Below are 10117 nucleotides of genomic sequence, written 5' to 3' on the forward strand. Positions count from 1 at the left end.
GTCGCTCAAAACTCTAAAAATTTGGTGGTACCAAAAATGGGACATGGGAATTTTTTTTAAAATTTTCTAAAATTTTTCGTCACAAGAACAATGTGTTTTGTCGCTCAAAACTTTGCGACCAATATTTTTGTCGCGCAAAGTCGCTTTGCGCGACTAAGATTTTTCTTCGCGCAAAGTCACTTTGCACGACAAATATTTAGGGTTCAGGCAAAGTCGCTTTGCGCGACCAGATTTGTCGTCGCGCAAAGTCACTTTGCGCAACATGAAAAAACTTCGTCACGCAAAGTCTTTCTTCACGATCTTTGCGCGACGAAATCTGGGCGACAAAGTTTTTGTCGCGCTAAAATTTGTGCGACTATAATGTATTTTGCGCGACGAAATTCTCTTCGTCTTGCAAAGTGTAAAATGCAGTAGTGTTGAATCAATATTAGCATGTTGACACTTAATGTACATCTCTATATATCATTCCCATGCTTCATGGAACTCTTCATTTGGCTTCTAAGTAAATGTCATGATTTCCCGCTTGTAATTCAATGTCTTGAATGCTGGATAATACTTATTCAGGAATTTTGTATGTAATTATTGCCAAATAGTAATGTTATTTGTCGGTAGAGTGAACAACCAAGTTTCCGCCTTGTCCTTCAAAGTGAAAGAGAAAAGACGTAACTTAATAGCTTTAGCAGAAAAACCCATAGTCAAAATATTTTTGCAACTCACAATAAATTTTGCAATATGTTTGTTCGCATCTTCATTAGGCAGCCCACAAAAAATAGGTAGAATTTCAAGCATATGGTGCTTGATCTCAAACGAACCATTCTCTTCTTGTTCAGGATACACAATGCAATTAGGGACATCATTGGCACGGGCAACCAACGACTCTTTAAGTGGTCTGCCTACTGCAGGCAGTGCTAATGCCATGTTACCCTTGTTGTCCACAAAATCCGCAAACAAATTATGCAGAAAAGTGTCCTGCAGTGAACAATCCCACGCCCAATTTATTTCTCGCCGTTGTCCATGCAAAGGTGCGTTTTGGTTATGGATCAAACTGTGCAATCTATGCAGGCTCGATCTGGTCGACCATGTAGTTTGCAGAATCTGCAATAAAATAAAATTGTTAATTTATCAAGAAAAGTTTAAACAAAAATTATCTAAAATAGTCCCCGACAACGACGCCAATTTCTTGATAGGATTTTTAGTACATACGCAAATAGGGTTAAAATCACATTAAATACTTGTAAGAATACAAGGATATTGTAGTATATATGCTCATGCAAGGTCGTTCTCCTCAAGGACCATTTAACAATTTATGTAAAAACAATCTCTAATTAACTACTTGAAATTAAAGACTGAGAAGGATGATTCTGAAATTCATTAATACTAAAAACAAATGCCGATTAAAAACAAATATGATCAAAGAAAAGAGTTTTAAAAACCAATTTATAAAAGCACTAGGGTTTCACCATATCCTAGCAATCCTATGAATTTTTACCAATTACTTATGATCTGCACATGCCACTTTGAAGGTTAGGTTTTCCTAATTTATACTATACTTGGAACCTCCAACATAGAACGTATATCCAACATGCAACCCGTCTGGACGTTTGGATCAAATCTGAACATGAAAGACTCATTATGCTTTATGAAAACCATGCAACCCTTAAAACATAGTGTTCATCTTAAGTGAAATTACAATTATTAATCACAAGAAGCAATCATCAATTTCACGGAACCTTCCGACCAAAATTGCATCGAATTACATTTCTAAAGATCCTAATGGTGATCAGGCATTAAGACAACTAGAAAGTTTAAAAGTGTGATTAACAATTCAAAGTATGCATGCCATCAATCATAAGCAATTAAATAAAAGTTACATATTCATGCTAAGGTTCAAGGCTTCGCCCTAGCTAAAGAGAATTAGTTACGCATAGTCATAATTGACAAAGAACATATCATTCGAATGAATAAGAATAAAAACACCTTGAAGTTGAAGATCTTCAAGAACCCTTGCAATTATTCTGTCTCCCAAAGTTACGTAAAAGAAAAGTGTCCAAAAAACTAGGGCGGACTAAAACCTTAAATATTTCCCTAAAAACCAGCCGCACAATCCCTGCGAAAACCAGCTCTTATTCCCGCTATGAAGCTAACTAAATAGTAAAATAAAATAGAATATAAGAAGTCCTAATTAAGTGGGGATAAACTTCACAGAAACTGTCCAGCCACACTTTAGCCTCAAATCTCCTCCAAATCCGGCCCTATATAGCTTGTCTTAACGAAAAAAACAGTCTGAACACATCTCCAGAAGGCCCCGAACCCATCCGAGGTCACCTTGGGCTCCAAAAACACAATTCAAGCCCAAAACGTCACTATTTCAGCACTGCACATCGCTCCTTTATTTATTCGCCAGGAAATCACCGCTTGGTGAACGAATATGATAATTTGATATGATCAAGAAGCTAAGTGATTCACGAATGTCCTCCAACTAGAATGACTCCAAAATTCGTCCATTTGATTATGTTTTGCTCCAGAGGAAGTTCGACAGTCCTATAGTGGAAATATAATTCAAAGTATCAAAATTCTTCCAAAATATTAACCAAAATATACTAAGAATAGGGTTAAATATATAATATAAAATCTACTCATCATATAGCATTCTTAAAAATACAAGTTCAACCTTGATTTTCCTGCTAAAGTTCATTTTATATATGTCTCTGTAAATATGTAAGAAAAATTTAGCCCACGCTATTTTCAAATTCTAGGTCCGTCCCTGTGCGCAAGCGAGTCGTCTTCTTCGTATAACGTGCTTGTCGTCCCAAATCACCCTTGCCGCAAATCAAACCAGCTGCTATCTTCTTGTAAGCCTCCAATCTCTCTCTCTCTCTCTCTCTCTCTCTCTCTTTTTTTTATCTTTCTTTTTATTTTTGTTTTGATACTGGGTTATGCTTTGGAAAATCTTATGGTATTCATAAGCTTTTACCTTGTGGGTTGTTGGTTTGCGGAAAACAAAAGAAGAAGATGTGTTTCAGTATTGTATTTGTGTGGGTTTTGTTGAACTGGAGATTTGGGTGTTTGATTTGGGTAGGCTTACAAGACTTAGTCCAAGTCAAGCCAATCCTAGCTAATCCTTGTGATTAGTCCTGTCCCAACCAATTCCATGTAACAAACGAGAGCTTAAAGTTTCCTGACATCCAGAAGCCAGACTCTAGCCGTTACGCAGCCCTTTTTTCTTGCGGAACAAATAATATACAGCGGTCAAAGAATATTCAACGTCTAAACAAGAAAGATCAGTGATCAATGCCCAAACTAATTAACCAATGACTTATGCCCCAAGTCCTGACTTAATATAAAATACAGCCACTTCAACGACAAGGCCACCATCAGACACAAAACAAAACTTCAAAAAGCTTTCCGACTGCGTTTGAGCCATATCCATCCATGTCTGGCCTCCTCCAATACAACTTCTTTCCCACTGATTTCTTCTACCCTCGACCGCTACCCGTGAACCGCGACAGTGATGCTACCAATAAATCGCTCATGCCAATTCAAAATCGTCAAAGAAAGGCCGGAGAAAATCGAGTTGATGATCAACAAAGGGCTAATGTAATGGTTCGTCTTCATTACAACATGGGCGAGGATCACAATAAATTTTGCCAAGAAGCCTCTTCTTCGAGAGGGCTACTTTCTCCCTGTGTGGCGATCAAGAAGCGTAAGCCAAGGTTGGATGTGTAGATCGATCGATGATACTGCTGGGCTGTGCATTTGATTCTTTCTATTTACTAATACATTCGTCTTCCGTCCCTACAAAATAGATGTTGCGTCGTTGTCTCAAACTATAAAGTTATACCCACTCCAAAAAAAAACCTATGAAGTTATATTTCTATGAAAATTTTCTCTACGTTGTAAATTGTATATTTATTTTCTCATTCGCCATGCCCAATTCTAAGAAATTCGCAGTGGGGGCACATTCTGATTTCATACTTTGAGGGCTTCTCAAAAAATCCATGTTTTTTAAACAAACCGAACTACATAAGAACTTCCTTTGAATTCATGATAAATTCCACAACGTCATATAGATTGATGAACCAAATAATCCAATAACCCATATAATTAGTAATTTATGTGGGGGTGTTGGATGGGTCATACGGGATTTTTTTGGTCTGTTGTTATGTGCGGGTGGACTGGGAGACCTTCATGGTTCCTCCGCTCTCATGATGGAACTTCTAGCTATTTGCCATGCGCTCAGTGAATGTTCTCACTTTCATCTAACAGACGTAATTGTGGAGTCGGATTCTCAAAAGGGAATTTCAATGCTTAATGGTCGGGTTACAGTGGACTCAGATCTGATCTGGAGGGGATTGTCTTTGATATCCAGCAGTTGGTGGCTTCTCTTTCTCGGGTCTCCTTTGCGCTTGCTCCCAGTGTCCTGCAACCAGGCTGCCCATTCTGTTGCTGGTTCTGTTTATAAACAGGGGCGTAATCATGTTTGGGATCACCTTGGAACTGACTGGCTCTTTAATTTTCTTGCCTCTGATGTAAACCTTCTCATTCATTATTAATATCATTTTCCAGCGTTTTGACAAAAATATATATATATATATAATTAGTAATTTAAACCCTCACTCATGCTCCATATTTTACCAAAATAAACCCCAATTATTCTAATTAAAAAACCAAAAAACAAAGATGGAAACAATATTCAAAGTTCTTTTTTTTTTTTTTTTTGTTTTTGAAATTGCAAAGAGATGGGTAGCGAAAAAGGAGTTGAGGAAGTGAGATCCATCAATGTTGCTGAGGGGTGGGGGGAAGAGTGCGGTGGTGGGTAAGTAGGGGGAGCAATTGCTTTGATGGGTGGGTGGCAGTGTGGGGGTGTGGCTTAGGCATGGGGTTTGGGGGCATACAGATTACAGGATTGAGATGGAGATGATCATGCTGCACCAATTAATGGCAAATGGTTGAAGAAATTTTATCCATCTATGTGGAATTCACAGGCTATGTAGATGGATCCTGGAATAGAGAGGGAACAAAATGAAACTGTTGTTTAAAAGTTATGTTCAAAATTTACTTTTGTTGTAAATTGTTAAGCACGTTTTTATTCTTACTTATGCTCACTTTTGTCATTAGAAATAAAAAATTCCACAAAAATAAATAACCTTTTATTTAAATATAGCCACTTTCGTGGGTAAGTTGTTTATTGCGAGTCTGAATTTAAAAGTTAGAACCCTAATTTCTTGAGAGTCTCCTGTAAGCTAGCCTTCTTGATATAGAGTTCCTTTTGAAGCAACACCCCCTAGTGGATTGAAGCTTCTGCAATTTCCAAAGCAGGCCTGGAAGCTAAAACCATGCTCTGCACAAGAAAGGTGGCCTTGGTCTTGGAACTCACCCAGCCCCAAGCCTACTCTGCACCTCCCTGCACTCTACCAACTGCTTTTGAAGCTCTTCAATATGCTTCTCCAGCTTATCTGCAGTGGCCTTGGCTTCCTTATACACTGCAACCATCCTGGTCCAATTCGCTTCGCTTTTGCGTAATCAGCCAAGTTGGCCTCATGAGTGGCCTTGCAGAACTCAGAGGTTTTGAAGGTGGGATTAAGATCCTCATAGTGATCATGAAGGTTGAGCACATCTCTTGCCAAGCCGAGGCTCATCTTAAGTATCGGCTTGGGAGCCATGTTCTGTTTATGCGAAGGTCCAGTCCTTCATCAATTGATCAATAGCCTCCCCGCCTTGTCCAGCCTACCAATAGATTGCCGGATCTTCACCTCTCCCCACCACCTTAGACTTGGCCTTGCAGGGGTAGAACTGAGTTTTTCTAGCTTGTCCACTGGGCATCCAGATCCATAGCCTCAATTCCGCCACCCGGATCAAGAATGAAGCAAAGGCGATGAACCCGAAAGGAATGGATGGGCATCTGCAAGAAGAACTCAACTCGTTTTATGCAAAAATTTTGGAATCCAAGAAAACCCTGAATGAGTACAATACTTACAGAATAATTGGAGGCTTAAGGCTGGTCATCATTGCCAAAACTCCAGCAGACTAGGCACTTCTACCGAAAAGACTAAATAGTTAGAGAAGCAAACACAGGATGTAACTACATGACATAAAGATAAAGAAAAATTACCACAAGATCAGAACAAGAAGAACTACTTTCACTTCAGCCTGGACTGCAACGGTAGTTCTCGCTTATTCCATGTGCTCACGCAGCTTTGCTCGCTTGTTCCTCAAATACCGAAGGGCAAGTGGAGTGTTCTCGCCTCTGCATCCTCAAAAAGGCCAACTCCGAGCTGGTTCGCCTTGGCTCGCTATTTCGCGCCAAAGCGATGCTCTCGCAATCACCTCAGAGGATTTCCTCCTACAGATAGATAGAAGTCAAAACAGAGGAAATAAAAGACAAAAATTAGCTGGTATAGCCGAAAACAGAACTCACCGCCTCTTCCATCTTTTCGCTTCTCCCGAGGTCCTCTTTCTCCCTTTTCTTCTTCTTCTAGCTCTTTTTCCTGCTCCACGCCTCGAAGGCCAACAATGGTGCCTCAATCAAATTGGAGACTACTATACATGTTGATTTTTTTTTTAAATATACTTCGTAGCTAGGATTAATATGTTTTTTTTTTTTTTGGCAACTCGTGGAGTTTACCGCCTTCATAGCCTTTGTACTGAAAGCAAAAAAATCTATTTTAGAGGCCATGCTTCTTCGTTTGATTTTAGAATTTGAAACTGTGTTTATTTTTTGTTGTTACTGTTTTTTTTTTTGGGTGAGTAAGGCTGATTGAGCCGACAGACTCGCCCATAATTCCTCGGAATCCGTTATGGACCTTGCTATTTTTCCGACATCTAACAAATGCTGGGCCCACTTTCTAAAAACATCATCTTCTCCGAAACAAAGGAAAATGCGTCGAGACTCCTATAGAAATTTAGACAGAGTCTCCCCTTAAAAAATGAACTTACCAAACTTTCCACCTGTCAAAAACAACAAAATAACAACCAACTGACAGCACACACAATGCAGTAGCATAAAAAGTTACAAAATGGGCCTCCAGCTTCATTAACAATCCTATAATACAATGTACTAGAACAGATCAAACAAAACTCAGACAAATCAATTTGCAGCTGCACCTAGGTTAACCTAGGTTGCCTACTATCACGGGATGACTTTTTCGGAGTCTTCCTTCTGTGCGGCCTTAGACTTGATCGCCTCTTGAACAAGACTAAGTCAGCCTTCCTTCCTACAATATAAGATCGAACCAAGCAACACTACTACATTTTACGGTTTGCGGGACGAAGAGAATCTCGTCGCCCAAACATACATTAAGTTGCACAAATGTCTGCGCGACAAAAAATTTGTCGTGCACAGTCTGTCATGCAAAGAGCGTGAAGACAGACTTTGCGCGACCAATATTTTGCATTCGTCGCGCAAAATTGTGCGACGGTTTACCCTTCATTGCACAAAAGGTTTAGGGTTGCCTAAACTGTTCATCGCACACACCTTTGCGTGACAAATAATATTCGTCGCGCAATTCGTGCCGCAGATTTTGCGCCACGAAGGATTCTTTGTCGCGCATTATGTGTCCCTAACGTTTGCACGACGAAAGATATTGCGCAACGAATGAGTGGTTGTCGCGCATATCCTTTTCGCGCGACGAAGGTGTACGTCGCGCAAGAATAAATTATATGTATAAAATATTTTTATACATTTTTTTATTTTGTAAATGTGACTTTGCGCGATGAGAAGCATTTCGTCGCACAAAATTAATATATATTATATAAATTTAATATTACGTTTTTTTCTTAAAATTTTGTACAGAAATGAATTTGGTGTTTTTTTTTGGGGTAATAAAATGAAATTGCAAAAAAAAAAAGGATTGTAAAGAATACATCTATTATATAAAATAAAATAAATGTATATAATACAGGAGAAAAATTTTAAAAATAATTATGAAAATAAAAAACTAATCAAATAATGATCCAAATCTACAAAGGTCGCCCGCACATGCGGCTCGGAGGTCCGGGCAGGGCCGTGGTCTGCTGGGATGCTATGGGTGGACGAGCCGGAGGTCGACGTATGAAATGCGGATTGGAATCTGGACCGTGCGAGGGACTCTAGAATCACCGACATTTGACTCAAACGTGGCCACCGTGCGGCACCAAACTAGTTACCGACTTGATCGCCGACGGGTTCGGGTTCCTCTCGCCGAGCATTCCCATCCTCGACAATATGTCCCCGCCTCCTCCCGAAAGTCTAATCCAACGCCTCCGTCAGATCTGAAACCCAAAGATCTTGTGGAGGATCCACGACTGATCGGAGTCTCGGCAGAAGTCGGGAGGCGGACTCTTGAAGAACCAATTGGCTCCTCTCCACCATCGTCGTCTATTTAACATAACATAAAATATAAATTAAAACATTCATATAATAACGTTTAAACTTGAATGGGTAACATCAGAATTAAAATTAAAAAATACTTACATGAAGGGACTCGGCCAACTCATTCCCAGGCCGAACATAAACGTCGCCAAAGACGTCGATCTCTGGGAATTTGGACCCCTCTAAATTGAACAAGAGAAGAAAAATATTAGTACGAAAAAAATAAATTAAGAATAATAACACATTAAAAATTAAAATATAATTATTTTATCATCACCCGGCGCCGTGCATCCATCCTATAGGAGAAGGGCCTGGAACCTAAATGGTGGAGAAGAGTCTTCTTCTTCCTATTGCCCTTATTGACTTTGGCTTTATTCTATTATACAAAAAATAAACAGTATTAGTTGAAATTGAAATGAAATATAAAAAATAAAATAAACATTAATAAGAAGTATATAATATATTTGAAATTCATATTACAAATTACCACAAAATCGGGCGCCTGAAAATGAGCGCAAAGCCACGCCCAATTATCCTCCCGCCTCTCAAGCTCCTTCGGGCAACCCTCCTGAAGAGAGACTTCCGGATCCTCAAAAGCCTCAAAATAGTGGTGCAAGTCGATCTTCCACTGCTTGTACCTGTCAGAAAAGAGTCTGTTGACGTACGCCAACGACTCGTCGTTGAGGTCCTCCAAGTTGTAGTTCTTCTGCAATAAATTCATTACATACATTAAGTCAAACAAATATATAAAGTTTGAAATAAAAAGAATTAAAAGGTAGGATACATACCGACAACTGGCCGCGAACCTCTATCTTGATCTCGTCAGGCATGACCTTCCAAGACTTCCATTGCATCGGGCAATAGGTACGCACGACGTGACCAATGTCGTGGGCCAAGGATCTATGCAACTCTGGCGTCGGTGCAGCCCGATGTCGCTCGTCGTATCCGATGTTGATACGACTCGTTGGTCACCCAGTGACCTTCGCCGTCTTCAACTTCCGACACGGCCTGCGGGTGTTCCTCTTAGCTGCAAAGAAATATGACATTAATAAATAACAAATTTAACTATAAAATACAAAAATAAAAACAAAAACAAAAACAAAAAAGAACTGGAGTTGTATGAAATCTATACCTAGTGTGAGCCCGACGATCACCGATGTGGTATCGGTGGTGCTGCCAGCTGATGACGCCGCTCGGCGCTAACAGTCGCGCCATCGATGAAGTAGATGAAGCAGCGCTCGGGACCCCACGGACCAATCGCCAACTCGTCAATCTGGCTGTGCAAGGCAACAGATGCCGGCCGAGGCGGGCTCTAAACTCGGTGTAGTTGTCACCGACCTATGACGTATCTAATCAAGTCTGACATCTGCACAATTTCATTAATACACATACAAATTCCTAAAATTATACAAATATTTGTAAGCACATATGATTTTATTCAGATTCTTAACTAATTAATTAAAAGCATAGACCTAGGGTTTGCGAGTTCGAAGTATCCGAGACTCTGATCCACCATCCGTCAAATCCTACAAGATCCTAGAAATACAACGTACAACATGCATGAGTTTGAGTTCCATCCAATGGTCCGAACATATCAAACCCGGAAATCGCACAATAGGCAAAATCTGTTTGAGACTCAAATGGTAACCAAATTCCAATCCAAACACATCTACGCGCTCGACACAACCAGGGGATTGCACTGGGACTCAATGCACTCATAAGATCCCACGGGCCGGCAGCGCGTGGGTGTCCAAAATGATAACAATC

The 10117-nt window shown here is 39.9% G+C and overlaps 1 pseudogene; it reads right to left on the reverse strand.

Annotated features, from left to right (window-relative positions):
* Nucleotides 1-5411: 5411 nt before the first annotated feature.
* Nucleotides 5412-9452, reverse strand: LOC148914831 (uncharacterized; annotated as a pseudogene).
* Between the last annotated feature and the right edge of the window lie 665 nt (nt 9453-10117).

This window comes from Prunus mume, linkage group LG8 (assembly GCF_029339155.1).
Source record: "Prunus mume cultivar Tortuosa linkage group LG8, ASM2933915v1, whole genome shotgun sequence".
Classification (NCBI taxonomy): Eukaryota; Viridiplantae; Streptophyta; class Magnoliopsida; order Rosales; family Rosaceae; genus Prunus; species Prunus mume.